At 39.5% G+C, this 12,417-nt stretch overlaps 1 protein-coding gene and 1 long non-coding RNA gene across 5 annotated transcripts in view; both read left to right on the forward strand.

The window, feature by feature from the left end:
* The window catches only part of mad2l2 (mitotic arrest deficient 2 like 2), a 19,653-nt gene that overhangs the window by 3,730 nt on the left and 3,506 nt on the right, over window positions 1-12,417 (forward strand). The gene's annotated exons all lie outside the window — the stretch shown is intronic.
* LOC104966848 (uncharacterized) lies at window positions 6,169-8,562 on the forward strand. Of its 4 annotated transcripts, XR_800684.1 has the most exons (7): window positions 6,169-6,183; window positions 6,315-6,509; window positions 7,211-7,280; window positions 7,361-7,475; window positions 7,660-7,755; window positions 8,262-8,374; window positions 8,552-8,562. It is a non-coding gene; the product is annotated as an uncharacterized lncRNA (long non-coding RNA). The 4 variants fall into 4 exon arrangements; XR_800683.1 differs by lacking the exon at window positions 6,169-6,183 and having other exon boundaries at window positions 6,242-6,509; XR_800685.1 differs by lacking the exon at window positions 6,169-6,183 and having other exon boundaries at window positions 6,242-6,509; window positions 7,374-7,475.

Genomic DNA, 12,417 nt, shown 5'->3' on the forward strand with positions numbered 1-12,417 from the left:
CCGGAAAGGCCCCCCGGGTTTGTTGCGGGAGCCTGCTGCACTAGCTAACGCTCCACCTAGCTTAGTGCTACATAGCAAAACAAACGCTTATTTATTTTGCAAAATGGTGCCGGCTTCAAACCGTCCTCCCAACTGGTTTCAACCAAGCACTAAATTAACAATGTTTGTCCAACCACAAGTACGGTTGTGAACTGACACTTCCCCATATTGATTTGTAAGTAGATTCCCAGAGAGATATATGAGTTTCTACTTGCCAGCAAGCTAAAGCTTGGTCTGCTAGGGTTACTAGCGCGGTGTCTCCTGCCAATAAGGGGCCGGGGGGCAAACCAAGGAGTTACGTGATTACTGGTTCCATGTTGATTTAATTCATACCAAATTGTTGGGGGGAAGCTGAATAGGCTATTACCGTACTGGTTACTTTGCAGCCCGGACATTTCCCAAAAACACATTTTAGAAGACGCTAATCGCAACACAAAGTACTCTTTCAAATCCGATCATTTTAAGACCTTCTAAATCATATTTAAGCCTTTCTTATATTTTTTGGTCCATATTTAAGAACCTTTTTTAAGGCCTTACATTCAGATTATCAAAAATGTACAGACTTTTTAAGACCCCGCGGGAACCTGAGGAGACTCAAATACGAAACATTATATGCCAGACACAGACGTGGTTCGAAACACAGAAATATTAAGAAAACAGACCTTAAGGCAAAACATCCCCCCCCCCTAAGTTTGATGGATGCTGGTCAAACTCAAACTACAAATAATTATTGTGTGTGTGTGGGTGTGTGGTGTGTGTTGTGTGTGCGTGTGTGTTTTGTGTGTGTGTGTGTGTTGTGTGTGGGTGTGTTGTGTGTGTGTGTGTGTGTGTGTGTGTGTGTGTGTGTGTGTGTGTGTGTGTATGTGTGTGTGGTGGTGTGTGTGTGTATGTGTGTATGTGTGGTGTTTATTTAGCAAAACCAAGGGCCAACATAGTATCTGTCCGGCTGTTTGCAAGAGCAACATGGGAAACAAAAGACAGTGTTTACCTCTTTTGCCTCCCAGCTCACACACACAGTTAAAATCACACTCCCTGTAATTGTAATTGACATAATAATAAGTAGTTTAGTCTTCTCACCATCATTTGCTGTGGCCGCACTGATGTTAACGATCGTAACTGAAAGGCTGCCTGTCCCAAACGTAAAACACTTCAGCCACGTGACTCGCAAACTCTCGCGAGAGTTTTACACAAGACGGATCCTTTCTAAGCCATAACCCTGCAACCGGGCGCTGACATATTGGCGCCCGGTGATCATCAGATTTTGACAACGCTGATTGCTGAAATTTATGTTTCGGAGCCATATCTTACAGATAGCAACAGTCAGCCTTCTAGTGGCTGCCTCTGCACTGGTTGAGGGCTCCTCTCTTAGCGCCCCGGACGAGAGAGGGTAATGATACACGGGCAAGGCCAAGGCCAGGAAACATGTGACTTACTACAGTAACTTTAGCATCGTAACACCATTTTAAACGAGATTTTATTGTAGATTATACATTGACTGATACCAACTTATATAATATTTACCTTGTCCATCTAAAAAGTTCGAATGAAAAAAATATATTTTTCCAAATATATTTAAAAAAAAAAAAAAAAATATTTTTATTTAATTTTAACTTGTTTTAATTTTCTCAATTTGTAATGGGAGAGGTTTGGGCCCCCGCCCCTAGCGCCCTATTGGGCCCGCCGCACTGGCAGTCTGTTAGGTAAACTAATTTGTCCGCATTTTGGCGAGCTCGACTGACTGCTGTCGTCATTGTTTTAATCCGAAACATAGCTAAATAAATCTATTTTGGCCTCGTGACATGTGCTTAATTGGGTTATAAGGTGTATCGTTCCGACCAGGCCTAATAAAGGTGGTGAGCCGTCGCATTTATGTAAAGATAAGTTCAGTGTAACTACATTAGTTTTCCAACCTATCAGTTAAGCAATTCGAATTTTTAGCGTCTAATATAGAACTGGCAAAGGGGCAACAGGTCATGGTGGTGGGCTGTTACAGACCCCTCCTCAGCTGGCAAGGACTCCTTGTCTTTGCTAGCAAATCTCTTTATCGCAACTAGACTACAAGGAAATAGCTTCTACTTGGAGATTTTAAGTTGGACTGGTTAACTGCAGTGTCAGAGGATGTTGAAAAACCTTTGTATTCTTTGAATGTTTACTCAGATTGTTGACAGTACTACTCGCCCTAAACATTAAGTCCCGTAAATAAATCTCCCTAATTTGATCTCATTTTTAACTTAATGCTCCTTATAAAATACTTATCTGTGGAGTATTGCGAATGATCTGAGTGATCACTGTGTTGTAGCCACAATAGGAACACTAAGGTCCAAAGGTTAAACCTCGTATTATTATTAAGAGAGACATAAAACATTTTTGTGGAGCAGGGTTTTGTTCATGATCTGTTTGGGTTTGATTGGGGAAAAATCGATCTGTGTGCTGATGTAGAAACTGCATGGTCTTATTTTTATCTTGGTTTTATGGAGATCATTGATAGACATGCACCCCTGCGTAAATTTAGAGTAAAGGTACAAGACAATCCTTGGTTTTCTGCTGAACTGTCCAGTCTCCTTCATGAGAGAAACGAGGCCTGGGCAAAGGCTAGGCAATCAGGCTCAGAGGTAGAATGGATGCGTTTTAGGCAGCTAAGGAATAGCTTCACTTCAAATGTCAAAAGTGCAAAGTCGAAGTACTATTTGTCAGTTACCACAGAAAGCCTAAATAATCCTTGGAAATTTTGGAAAGCCATAAAATCGATATCCACCGGTGAGATCCGTAATGAGCTACCTCCTTGCCTTACCACAGCATCTGGCTCTGTATGCTTTCTTTTTCAGAAACAAGTCCTGTTTCTCGCTTGAAGCCAGGAAAAGGCTGGTTACTGTGACCTTTTTACCTGTGCTGGACTATGGTGATTTGATCTATATGAATGCACTTGCCCATTGCCTCGAAAAGTTAGATGCCGCCTATCACAGTGCCCTGAGATTTGTTACTAACTGTAAAGCACTTACTCATCACTGTACCCTGTATGCCAGGGCAGGTCTGCCTTCACTAACTGTACGGAGGCTCAGTCATTGGTACATGTTCATCTATAAAGCCATGTTGGGTAAACTACCTTTTTATATCTGCTCTCTGATCTCTCAACGAATTGAAAGTACTTATTGCCTGAGATCTCATGATGTTGTTTGATTAAATGTGCCAAGTGCTAGGACTGTCTTAGGGAAGAAAGCTTTTAGTTGTGCAGCTCCACTAAATTGGAACAGTCTGCAAACATGTTTAAAACTGAGCACTTTGGTTCCCCTGCATCATTTTAAAACTCGGCTGGGTGACATGCTGTTTGATACTCATGGTACCTGTCACTGTAAATAGAGTTTGTAAACTGTACCCTGTACATTATGTTGTATGTCATCCTTATTGTTGTTCTGTTGTTTTTATGTTAGATGTGTAACTAATGTCCTGTAGGTCACCCTTGAAAAAGAGATCTTTTGACCTCAAGGGGCTTTCACCTGGTTAAATAAAGGCTACAAACAAACAAACAAACAGCAAAAATAACCCCACAACTAGACACAACAAAACTCAAACCCTGACAAATAATTCTATAAAAAACGATTTCCTTTAATGAGAAATGTGATAATCATACTAGAAAGGTAATTATTCGCAAAGCGCTAAGTGTGACATAACCAATGTGATGCATGCCTCTGTGAATCGTAACCACCGCATAATGTCATTTACACAGCAATAAAACCCAGCAGGATATATGAATTCTTACAACATAATTCCATGTTATTTAAATGATAAAATGTGTTCAACTTTGAAATGGCAAGTTCACTGTCATATTACAATTATTTATATCATATTGTTATAATACAGGGCAATGAGAGGAGCTGAACTGCAGATGTGAATGTCAACGCTCAACCAGGAGGACTAAACCATCACCTTCTGTGCATTACAGGGAACAAATCACTTCACAGTGCAGAGGATTTTATTGCAGTGCCCCATTCACTGCAGGGTCAGCCTTCTGTTTGCTTTTTGGCCAATACACTGCACTGTGTGTTTGTCCAAAGCGATTATCATCCATCTTTCATCACACTCTGTAAATCTGTTTATATTCCTCTGGTTTTACAGTAGATTTACTGACTTATCATGAAGACAGACAAGGCTGGCTTTGCTTTCGGATATATACAAATGGAAATTAATTTAAAATAGGAACATATCCTTCAGGATTACATGTATGTTAAAATATCTCAAAACGTGCTGAAACCCCCTGCTGTGAATGGGCTGCCACTGAAATAATTGCTCACCAAATTGTCTTCTTTATTGTCAAGGTAAATGGCTTTAATGTACCTTTCAATTTCACTAATTAACTCATGGCACTATATATAGATCCTGCCCGACACCATTTGAAAGGTTATGTATCCTTTGAGGTTAAGGACTGCCCTATTACACAACGGACTCTTTTTGTCACTTTGAAGGACATTAAACGACTTACAGGTTTTATCTGGAGTATACTCTAACCTTAATCATCATCACCATATGTCTAACCAAAGTACTTAATTGAAGAGTAGGATTTATAATTGAACGGGTTTGTCGGGGAACGGGTTTGTTGGGGAACCTGTTGTGTGCACAGCACGATGAAAAGAGAGCATACATTAATTAGATTTAAGCAACACAGTGGCTCTTATGTCACTTTTAAAACACTTGACATATAACTGTGTCTAAGTGTCGTATAAACGTTTTAGATGAGTGAGAAAAAACAAAAATAGGAGAACCAGCCTCCAGAGTCAAATGTGCGTAAAATGGATAGCGGAAAAGTGAATTTAGTGCTTTGCTATTCTGTTTTTGAAGTCTCCAAATCCTGTGGAAGAAATTAATCCAGTATAACAGTATTTTTTATCTCACACTTAACTGAGCCATAGCAGGGATGCAGAGCCATTGAGAGCTATATAATCGTATTAAATCATTAATTCAAGCTTAAGTAGGGCTTTTAATTACCTATAACCAGCAGATAGCATCCTGTGAAGATGTCCAGCGCCGGTGAGAGCGTTGAGCTGTAGATATCCATTGCTTCTACAAAATAATAGAAGTAAAACAGAGAATATATGATCCGAATTCGGGATGGAGAAAAGTCAAAATGTGCCGCTGTCGATGCGTTCCGGTGTCAGATCCATCTATCCTTAAGTATGGAGCAGAGACGCAAGAGTGGGTCTCGGGGCGCAATGTCGCGCCCTGGTGTTCCCGGCTCCAACTGAAGTTTGTGGCATGCAAAATGTGCTAGAGACATAAGCTACCATCAAGCGCCTCAATGCACAGATGCTACATCTAGGGCAGCATCGAGAGGCAATAAATGGTCACCCACATATTGTTGTGGTTTCCTCTGTGTTCATTATTAAAGCACAGCCGTGAGACAAGTATGATACGTGTTCAGGTTAAAATTAAAAGTTATGGCAAGACAGATATCTAAGCTACATTTCTTCACCTGTTTTCACTATTGAAAGGTCAAACCCTTTAGACAATTTTTCCCTGTTTTCTATGATGTTAAATTATTGCTGATTGGACCATTTTAAAGGGATACTTGTTTTGCTCTATACATACATAACTTGACAATATAACTTGCTGATTCAAGCTAAATCCTTGATGTACTTTGTTTTTAAAGTGATAGGAGAAATTAAATCTCACTTGAAAGAAAACACTAATGTTTTTAGTCCTGTGAAAATGGGGCAGCCTCTTGTGGCCGAAATGCATGTTACAACAACAAACGTATTAAAAAAAAGAGATAACCGGCGGGGGCCTTTCTCATTTCTCTAACTCCCCTCCTCGACTCCTATCCTCGAGACTTAGTCCCGCCCACAGGAGATGCGAGCGGGGGAACCGAGAAGAGAGGAGGGGAAGCAACTATGGAATGCCATTTAAGCCAAAATTAAATAAATAAATAAATACATCAATAATTAAATAAATACATATATATATAAATATGCCTATGAAATAAATTATGAAATAAATAAATGAGGCAATAAATATGTATACAATGTACATTTAAATACACATTTATTTATTTCATGGGACTTTTATTTCATAATGAGACATTTATTTCAAGAGACTTTTATTTCATAATGACACATTTATTTATTTCAAGAGACTTGTATTTCATAATGACACATTTATTTATTTCAAGAGAATCGTATTTCATAATGACATATTTATTTATTTCAGATGACTTGTATTTCATAATGACGCATTATTTATTTCAGGTGACTTGTATTTCATGATGAGACATTTCATGATGAGACATTTCCATTCCTTATATGCAAATGAACGGGGCGTGGTTAGCTCACAGATCCAGAGACCCAGACCAAAGCAACAGCACCACAAGATTGACACTAACTGGTTCTTCTCTGGTCCGCCCAATGCTGCTCTTCTGAGAGCAACCGCTCTGACAGCTCTCTCTAGTCTCTACTGGGAAACAGCTAAAAGTCCTTCTGGAGGTAAGCAATGCAACACAATTACACCCAGTCTGAGAGTAAAATATTTCTCGAAGGTTCGTTTTGCTTTCTTACAACGTGAAGTTAATGTTAACGTAACCTTAAGTTTGCTAGGAGGCTATTGTTACGAGCTAGCTGTCTTAGCTAACAACAGTTAGCAGCTAACGTTTTCTGCAGTTTGTGTTGTTCTGAAAAACGTGATGTAGTTATTTAAGGGTATGTTAAATTAACGTTATTTTACGTTGTTTAAGTTGAAAGAGTTAAGTTGTGTTTAAAATCGTCAATCTAATGCACGTTAGAGGTTTTTAGTTGGACATGAAGTTAGCTAACGTTAGCTAACTCTACCAGGTTAGCATATTAAGCTGTACTTTCTGTGGCAGCTAGCTTAATACAAAGAGGGATTTTGTGCTTCATTGCAAACTTTTCTTTGTTAATCTACCTGAAACTGTAGCGACAGTTTGTTTCTACTCAACTATACAGACCATTGTTGAGGAGATGCAAAACATACTGTACATGAGTTGGGTCCAACATATACCTTGAGTAATGTTACTTTGCTGCTAAAAATGAAACATCATTATCAGATGAGGACATCACCAAAGTGTGTGAGTCTGTCAGGGGATTTGATCTGCTCTCTGCATGTCGTACACACTGCTCTGGTATTACTTATCTTGTAAAATGTAAGTCTCGCTCTTGTCATCGTTCAGGCTTTGCATTTGAACTCCTATGACTGGTTGCGGACTTGAAGGGAACGCCTTCCTGACATCCAGGAAAAAGGTGAGATTCTAATACATTTGAATGCCAAAAGCAAGTTATTGTTTTAACTTTTTAAATATGATTGTTTTGGGGCATTTCAGTTTTATTGGACAGAGGCAGTAGAGATCTACTGGAAACAGTGGAGAGGGAGGAGATGATATGCAGCAAAAGGCCCAGCCGGATGGTTGCTGCTCCGTGTGGAACGTGTTCTATCAGGTAAAGCACTTTGGTAGGCTACCCAGTTATTTATGGTATTGAGTTTGAATTTAGCCTTTTGGAATGTAATTTCCAACAGTGCATTATAAAGACTGAAAGATGTAAAGCTTGACATGATTTCGTCTTTTACTTAAGAGGATGTTTGTCCTCCTGTGTTGTCTTATTCCTTATCTCTTTCTTTCAGGTGTAACATCTACCAATGGTACATGACAGAGACCTCCTCCACCTCTTTGCTGTCTTACTAGTCAATCCTTCTGATCAGGTCCTTTCCTAAATAGTGGTAAGTTTTACAGTTCAGTGTACGTTAATTTAGCAACTTAATGCTTACCGCTGTTGAATAAACCCTATATTGCTAGTCATTTTATTAAAACTACGATTTGTAAACTTTTGATTCCAATTACAATTAAGTTATAATTGTAAAACATATCTTAACATCCATCAGCAATCAATACAACAAATCATCCAACCACTAAATAGAAGAAATCAGGACCTATTTCTTTTTATACAGCAGCATGTTTTGGGACTGCTCATTGATGTCATCAAGAGCCATTGAGTCTACCTTTTGTAGTCGGCCTCTCAGAATGTTTATCATTTCTTTGTCTCTTAACATTCTATATAATTTTTTTTTTTTATTGTTGACATTGTTTTGTTCTTTATTTTTGGTTGTGAGAATCACTTTGCAATTATTGTGTAAGTGCTATATAAATAGTTATACTAATATTATTGTTGTTACCTCATTACTATTATTAATAATGTCTTCTTTGTTTTCTTTATTTATCGCTGCAGAAAGGATCATGCCAGCCCACATCAAACACCTGATCAAGAGCTTGTGAACCTCACTGCTGCGGACACCTGTGTGATATTCGACTTCTGACTGGAACCCTCAAAATGACCTGCAGGTACGATATATTATTATCTGCTCCTGTCCTGTCCCTAAAGATAAGTTTCAATAGGGCTACAAACAACAAACAGTCTTTCCGGTTTATTCCCTCGGTTCTTTAAGTGTAATATCTTTCCCATTTAATGCTTTAAAAGCTTTGCTCTTTTGACCCCTCTTTTTAAATTTTTTATTTCAGGCTCAAGCCTCGGTGGTCGCATTTTGGCCGACAGTCTTAAGGCGGTGGAAGGTGTTACCGTCTGAATCACTAGAAACTATGAGAGGGAAAAGCCTGGATAAGCTAGTCATATAATTGGCTCGAGGGCTTGGAACCGTGCTGTCCTGCAGAGCATGAGTGGGAAACAAAGAAGGCAACAACAACGGGGCGTGAGAGAAAAAAGAAAATCTGTCATATTCTAGATGCCAAAGTAATTTTTTGGGTCAGTCCGCTGTTTTGCAAGTTAACGACTTAGTTTTAATTTCAAAAAAAAGTTTTTTTCTAAAATCACAACTGTGTAAATGTACCTCTCTGCGTCCGCCCTTTAAGCCGGTCCAGCAGCTTTCTCCCAAAGGAAATGGAGATCGGAGCGACCCTTGCTGAAGCAAAAGAAAACTACGCAGCCATCATATGACGAGGAACGACGAAGGCAAATCGCTTCTGCGAGGAGGACACCGACCAGATCCTGACAGCGAAGAGCACAACCATCATCACCCAAATCAACCACATCCAACCAGCATATGTTCTTTAAGCAGCAACTACGCCATTGGCCTCTTTGGTGAGATACCAAAGGTATTGGTTTATTTGAAAATGTTAATATGGATGAAAGAAATGTAATAATTAAAAAACCTAAGGGAAATGGGGTACGAGCCCCCAAGTATTAACGGGGCCACGGACGTGAATTATTAAAGACCGTTGCGTACCGTTAACGTCCCAACGTTTAATCGATCTTTTTATCGGTACTGGAGACATTTAAACAATAAAGATTGTCATATGTATTATATCTACACACAACATTATATCGCAGTCTTAACTGTCGGCCCCAACTTCGAGTTTTCCTAATATGCAATAAAGAACTACAAAGTGCGTCTACATGGTATTATTTATTTTCCAATATGCCAATGCAAACACACAACACATCACACAACACAACACAACACAACACAACAACACACACACAGAACTACAAACACAACACACACAAAACACACACACACACACACACACACACCACAACACACACACAGCACAACACACAAACACCACACACACACACACCACACACAAACAACACGTTTTGTGCCGCACTCAAACACATGGCGGAAGAGAACTAAGACCGACCCGAGTGTAAAAGTTATGTTAACCCGTCTTGGAGCATGGATGTATAAGTAAGAACTGGATACAGCGTCGGAAGGCGGGGTCCTTCCGTCTTCTTCCTATGAGAAGCTGCTCATGGGCCGCAATGAAGTCAAAATGCCCAACTTTTTGAAGAGCGAAACGTCACAGAATTAACCCAGCATGGCCCCTGGCTGTCAAAGCAGGCAGAAAGAACCCGTTTTTGTCGCGCTCACAGAAGCATGCGCCCCTTAAAGCCGCACCAGCCCGAGCACAACACTCTCGGCTCACTAGAAAAGAATGGAGAAGAGAGAATACAAAAATCTAGAATTAGCGGCTTTTTAAGTGCAATTTTACAAACTTTAAGGACTTCAATGATTCTAGGGATTATACAATAGTTTTATAACTGGGGTAAGTTTATTTAGTTTCAAAAAAATTATCCACCGATTTACAGACGTCTCTTTCCCCAATGTTAATTCAAGGGGAAAAAGTATTTCCTTGCCCGGTCGACGTCAACAGACTGATAAGGAAATTGTGAGTAAAGCCGTTTTGGACAACAACGAATATTTTCCCTCAGAGTCCGCACCGCACTTTCCTGGGGGCTGGTCTTGAGGTGAAAAATGCTCCGTTGCCAAAAGTGCGAATAAGAAGGTTTTAAGCCAAGTATGTACGTATGTAATGTTTAACTCAATGATACAAAATATGGGGTTTAATGACTAGAGGTAACTGAGTTTATTTATTTTGTAAATCACAACTTATACTTATGCAACTTCTATCATCACGATAAATTAACAACGAAATTATTACAACAACTTGTTTCTTATTCTCAGTACTACAAGCAGAACTGTACAGAAAAGACGTGAGCACCAAGAAACGCTGGCCAGATTGGCAAAGACAGCAAGATACATAACAGAGAGATAAGGATACTAACAAGAAAAATAATGTTTATAATCTTTGTTGGTTTACATTTTGAACATAACTGTGTATATAAATCCAAAGCCAATCTATCGATAAATAGATAATTTTACTCTCAGACTAAGTGGAATTGAATAGGATTGATTAACTCATAAGTATCATTAAATAAAAATACTGTTATGAGACTAATACAATGTCTAGATTCGATAGTTACCGAGAATACATTGTGCGATTTAAGATAACAGTAAGCTGCAGTTGATAGAGACATGCTTGGCGGTCCTGCTGGATCTGCGAGCGAGACACACTATTCATAAAGAAAGGAAACGAAAGGGAGCCAATCATGATAGTCTACATCATGAATAATAAGTCACACAGCATTGAATGTACGATGCATGTCATGAGAAAAGTAAGTGCCAAGTGTAGCAACTGTGGAGTTAAAGAAAATGTGCAACATCGTATACAGCTTGAAAGAAAAACTAAACGGATCACGTATGAAAACAGAGAGGGATGGAGTGTGGTTGGTATTTGGAACAAAAGGAGAGGTACAGAAGAGTACAAGAAAAGCACTGTTACCTAAATGAAACTGGGGTATAAAATTATCTAACATTAGGTCAGGAAAGATCATAGAATGTTGATTTAAGTACAATGTTACATATTATGTTGCTCATTTATTATTCATGGATATGATCATAGCATATGGTCCATGAGTTAAGAGATGGAATGATATGATGATTCACACTCATGTACAGTAGGTGGGCGGTATGCACCTTAAAGTTATTTGCAATCCGCCAAAAGCAACCCAGAGAAGCAGAAGCTCAACTGCGTCAGACAACAGCGACACGTTACACCGAAGAAGAAGAAGCGACATTCTGACCGGGTGACAATTAGAGTATCAGATAGTACGGTGCATATCTGCATCTGAGAAAAGCGCCTCTCCGAATTATTGAGAGAAGCAGCCCAACGGCGCGTGGTTGATGACCGGACGCATCATAGGTAGCCGAGCATAAAGCCTGAAATATCCAGAGACGGCCAGTCCTGTACCTGAGCATGAACCAACTTCAGTCAACATCTTCCACACGTACGCGGTGCTCAGTCAGTTGTCAAAGTATTTAAAATACGTCAGGTCGTATACACAAGAGAGATTATCAGCCCGACTACGTCAGATAAATACAGTCTATCGATATGAACAACACAATAATACTGTATGGTAAAACAGTGTTGATCAAGTGGACGAAGGATAGCATAGGCATCTTGGAGCCCACAGATCATACATGTTCACTTGCCCCGCCTTTTATTTTCAATTACAACTTTGGCGCTATGAAGAAATTCTCCTCCATATGTTCTCTTCCACGTTCATTAAAGCATAAAACAACGCATCAGAGCCGCGCAAGCTCTAGATGAGTCAATTAAATCCTTTTTTCTTATAAATCATCCATGTGCGTTAGAAACACCTGTATGTGTTTCCATATTCACCAACAGCAGCAAACGCACACAACCGAACGCCGCTGCGCTCATTAACACCTTCAGATAGTGGTAAAGTGCAATTCGGATTTCTCTAATAGTATCCGCAGCTCTTCCCTAGTATTGTCCTTGTTGAAATTTCCTATCGCATCTAACCCTTTAACCCCGTGACCGTTCACCTCAGAGGTCAAGGGAATAGAGATAGGGTTAGAATTAAGACTGATTTATTGGATTACGGAACGCAAACCCAAGACTGGTTCGACTCCGCAAAGCAAAGAAGAAGAAGAAGATCTCGCAATTAAAGCAAAGAAGAAGAAGAAGGAATACTGATTTATCCTCCCAATAAATATAAGATG

The sequence above is a fragment of the Notothenia coriiceps genome, unplaced genomic scaffold (genome assembly GCF_000735185.1).
Source record: "Notothenia coriiceps isolate Sejong01 unplaced genomic scaffold, NC01 NC01_scaffold00037250, whole genome shotgun sequence".
Taxonomy (NCBI): domain Eukaryota; kingdom Metazoa; phylum Chordata; class Actinopteri; order Perciformes; family Nototheniidae; genus Notothenia; species Notothenia coriiceps.